Source organism: Austrofundulus limnaeus, unplaced genomic scaffold (assembly GCF_001266775.1).
Source record: "Austrofundulus limnaeus strain Quisiro unplaced genomic scaffold, Austrofundulus_limnaeus-1.0 Scaffold227, whole genome shotgun sequence".
NCBI classification, from domain to species: Eukaryota; Metazoa; Chordata; class Actinopteri; order Cyprinodontiformes; family Rivulidae; genus Austrofundulus; species Austrofundulus limnaeus.
The window spans coordinates 393655-398727 of NW_013952629.1; positions in this window are offsets into that span (position 1 = coordinate 393655).

The following is a 5073-nucleotide window of genomic DNA, read 5'->3' on the forward strand; positions in this document are numbered from 1 at the left end:
TCCATCCACCTACAATCCATCCATCCATCCATCCATCCATCCATCCATCCATCCATCCATCCATCCATCCACCTACAATCCATCCATCCATCCATCCATCCATCCATCCATCCATCCATCCATCCATCCATCCATCCACCTACAATCCATCCAGCCATCCATCCATCCATCCATCCATCCATCCATCCATCCATACATACATACATCCATCCATCCACCTACCATCCATCCATCCATCCATCCATCCATCCATCCATCCATCCATCCAACCATCCATCCATCCACCTACAATCCATCCATCCATCCATCCATCCACCTACAATCCATCCATCCATCCATCCATCCATCCATCCATCCATCCATCCATCCAGCCAGCCAGCCATCCAGCCAGCCAGCCTCCAGTAATGTAAGTGTCTGTGTGTCTGTTAGCAAAATATCTCACAAACCACTGGATGGATTACAATGAAAACCTCAAAAAGTGGTAATTGGCTGTACTTCCACAACTGATTAACTTTCTGAGTTAATTTAGTTTGAGATAGCCGCCACGGCTAACCGACTTTGACTAACAATAAAATTGCTATAACTCAATCAATTTTACTAATTTCAATTCGAAGTCTGGTGCGTTTATAGCTGAGACTGATCACATACAGTATAATGAGCGCTAACAGATCACACAACCTTTTTTTTTTTTAAGTTCGGCCATTAACTATTTGGAGTCAGCTTTGTCGGTTAGTGAAAAATATGAGTGAATCAACATTGAAATATGGTGAGGTATCAACATTCATCAATGTTGAAATTATACAGAAAGTGTCAGAGAACTTGCATGTTGAAACAATGTTAGGTTTTCAACCATAACTGATTCGTTATCTACGGAGCTCGCCAGGGGTCAGTGGTGAAAAAAGAAAAACATCCGCCGGAAATCCGTGCGCACGGATTGCTAAACTGAGAGCACAGTTTAGTAATCCATGTGCACAGTTTAGTAATCCATGTGCACAGTTTAGTAATCCGTGCGCTCAGTTTAGTAATCCGTGCGCACAGTTTAGTAATCCATGTGCACAGTTTAGTAATCCGTTCGCTCAGTTTAGTAATCCATGTGCACAGTTTAGTAATCCATGTGCACAGTTTAGTAATCCATGTGCACAGTTTAGTAATCCGTGCGCTCAGTTTAGTAATCCGTGCGCACAGTTTAGTAATCCATGTGCACAGTTTAGTAATCCGTTCGCTCAGTTTAGTAATCCATGTGCAGTTTAGTAATCCGTGTGCTCAGTTTAGTAATCCGTTCGGTCAGTTTAGTAATCCATGTGCACAGTTTAGTAATCCGTGTGCTCAGTTTAGTAATCCGTGCACACAGTTTAGTAATCCGTTCGCTCAGTTTTGTAATCCATGTGCACAGTTTAGTAATCCGTGCGCACAGTTTAGCAATCCATGCACACTGATTTCCAGCGGCTGTTTTTTTTCTCCCACTGACCCCCGGCGGGCTCCGTAGTTATCAATGTTGATTCAACCTCTTTTCCTCCTCTCCTTTCTCTGCCTAGAGAGGGGAGGAGGAGGGGTGAGACAAACAGCATACTATGTTGGCATTTCAATTATTAGAATTCCACAATGAAATAACATCGATTCAATAACATCTTTTCAACACTGGTTAGTAGTTTCAATTGGATGATTGTTTGATTCACCATCAATCATCGACCTTAACCAAAAAAAACAACTTTTCTGACCATAATTCAACGTTGAATTAACATCTTTTGCTATCTGCATGGTTTGCAATTACACTTTCAGGAAATAATCACTGATACAACTGATTCACTTTTAAAGCCAACTCCATTCAAAATCGTTACAACTGCAGAGTAAGTTTAGCAAACACAAAAATTGTTAGTCAGTTTTAGACAGATTGAGCTAAAATTTTGCCTAGTTGTTGCTGAGTTATTCCCAACACATAATCCAACTGCCTAATGTTTGCTTTGCTTAGTATCAATTGTTGGTGGCAACCTTATGTCTTATAGCAAAATATTACCTCAACCACATGAATAAATACTAAAAAAAAAGTAATCGTCAAATGTATGTTTTGAAACAAGGCCCAATTCAAGATGGCCGCCACTAAATCAAACTGAACGAACAACTGCAACACAGTTAGTTTTCTAGATATTGAGCTAAAATTTGGTGTTGTCATAGCTGAGAGTCATTCCCAGCACATAATCAGAGCGCTGACAGATCAAGTTCAAGTTTATTTATATAGCGCCAAGTCACAACATACGTTGTCTCAGGACACTGTACATGAAAAGAACAAGCTAAAGAAGAAACCAGCAGGCTGTGTTGGATCACTTCATCACAGTCTCCCATCCTGAGCAAACGGTGGAGAGGAAAAACTCCCTGCTAATCAGGAAGAAAGCTCCAGCAGAACCAGGCTCAGGACAGGAGGCCATCTGCCTCGACCGGCTGGTTGAGGGACAGGAAGGAGACACAGGTAAACACAGAAGAACTGGTCCAGGACTGGTCCAGGTGCACCTTCTTCTGGAAGAGACAAAGAAAAATATGATAGAAATAATTATAATAAACATGTAAAGAAGAGAGACTAAAAACAACAGCAGAGTGAGAAAATGTGCTCAGTTTGTGCTCCAGCAGTCTAAGTCTACAGCAGCAGAAATGAAGAATAATTCAGGAAACCTAAGTCTAACTACGTATATGATTTATCAAAAAAGAAAGCCTTCAGTCTGATCTTAAAAGTAGATCACACAATGTAAGCCTAAACCTGCGACCAAAAAGTCTAGAACTTATCTTTTTTTTTTTAACAAAAATGATCTTAGTTTCAAAATCTGTTACAAAATGGGATGGGTGATACATAATCCTTCAATAAATGCTAGACCAACAATGTCAGGAATATGCAGAGGACGTGAATATTTAACAAAAAAACAACAAAAAAACAAAGGGAGTTTTGACATTTTGTCCCTCGTTGGTTTGGACAAAACTTTCGTTTCAGCATGCCGGATCACGGTCCATGTTGTTAGCTGTCGCTCTGCAGCATCTCTGGGTTCTTCCACACTTTAACACGAGAGCTGCTTGTCTTCTCAGAGGCAACACTTTGGACTTAAAACCTTTCCTGTGTCCACAACCAGGGGATGTTGGGCATTTGCAACTCAGCTTAAACTGCCTTTTTTTTTTTTTTGCCCACAAGCCTGCGGATACAAGCTATAATGGAGACACTGATGTATTATTGAGGAAACCCAGGGGTGAGGATCAAGGAGACGCTCGCAGCCGAGGGAGAGTGTGTGAACTCCAGACGATGCTTTCCAGCCATGTTCAGCATCTCTTCCTCTGCTCTGAAGGAGAAGAAGAAGAAGACATGCTTTAATGTAACTTCACACTCTGAGTTTGTGCACTCCGGTCAAAGCGAGACTCTTGCCAACATCATTGACCAAAGCCGTAAAAAAATAGCTGCTGTTGTACCGTACAGTGTTTGCTTCTGCTGAGGTTAAAGTCTGCTTGAGCCAGAGCTGAGATGACATTTCATTTATATAAATAATTACTGTCCTGAAAGTCCCCCAGGCCTGCCCCGAAGCAATCAAACTTCTAATGCTCTTAAAATTGTCTGGCATGTTTTATTAATGGCACCCTGTAAAAATGAATCRCCGTGTAGCCGCACGCTTTTCTGCTGCTGATACCGGAAAGGGTGTCAAGTTTAAATGGTCGTAAGAGGTTTTCAGGGTTTTTCTTTCTTTCTTTTTTGTTCAACTGATGTATTTCAAGCAATTTACAGCTCAGAACAAGTTGAGCTTGTGTGTTAACAGTATTTAAATAACTGGGCCGTAGTTGGTGTAAAACACTTCTCTGTGCAGTAAAGGGTGGGATCCATTAGTGCCATCAAACGCCTCTCAGTGAACCTCATCTTCTCTAAGGATACTTCAGAAAAAAWTTTTAAGAGGCTTCACTATAAAACACATGTATCAAAATGATGGTCGGGGGGCCAGATTCAGCCCTTGTTACAATATATTTTGGCCCACGAGGTAATATTTTAAATGTTTTAGAAGCTTTGCTTTTATCTATCATTCTGCTCTTTATAGATTTCAGCTAGTTTTAGCTGTTTTTTTTTTCTAGTTTTAGCTTTAGTATGTGTTTTGCTGACTTTATAAGTAGCATTTGTTTCACCAACATATCAGTATGATAGCTCAGTGGTTAGCACTGAYGCTTCACAGTAAGAAGGTCCTGGGTTCWATCCCTGGTTTGGACCTGGGGTGTTTTTGTGTSTTCTCYTYGTGTTKGTGTGGGTTTTCTCCAGATACTGCAGTTTCCCCAACACCTCAAAATCCTGTACAATAGGTTGCCTTCAGGCCCAGGCCTCCCTTGAAAAAGATATCTGTGWTCTCAATGGGATTAACAACTGTAATACTAGCTTTACCATTTTTGCTAAAAGTAGCTTCTGCTTCTTTTAACTGGGCTCATTTTAGCCTCTGTTCAGCTTGTTTTATCTTTGTAATACAAGCAAAGTTGTGAATCCAGTGCTCACATTACAGTTTTTCTTTCAATTTCCTGGGATAACGTCTGAAATTAGCGCAGCTAATCAACATCAGCAAACACAAAAACAGCTCTAACTTTGTCAATTCTACAGATTTTGAGCCAAGATTTGGTGTTATAGTTGAAAGTCTTTCCTGTGCTCACAGATCAGGCAAGTTGTTTGTTTAAAACTTTTCCATGCAGTACAGTGGGTGATATTTGTTTTTTATTTGTTCAAGGAATTCTTGTTTCATCCGTTCTTTTAGCCACTTWTAATTCCAGGCCTCTGGTGTCAGTCTTCAGCAGTCACGTCGCGAGGCGGGGACACCCTGGACACATTGGGCCTCATGCAAGAACATGTTTGTATTTTTATCCTAAATTTCTCTTACTTTTGTTCGTACGAAGGGTTTGTACGAACATGCCACGTCAGATTCAACAAACTCTTCTATCTTCAGGAAAAGTGTGTAAATGAGCTGCGTAAATTCCACCTGTTCGTTTCCAGCTGCTCGTGCACGCGAGAGGAGATTAGCATAATTACCACCCCAAAAGTACCATACGGCTGTGTTTCCTGCCTCAGATACAAGG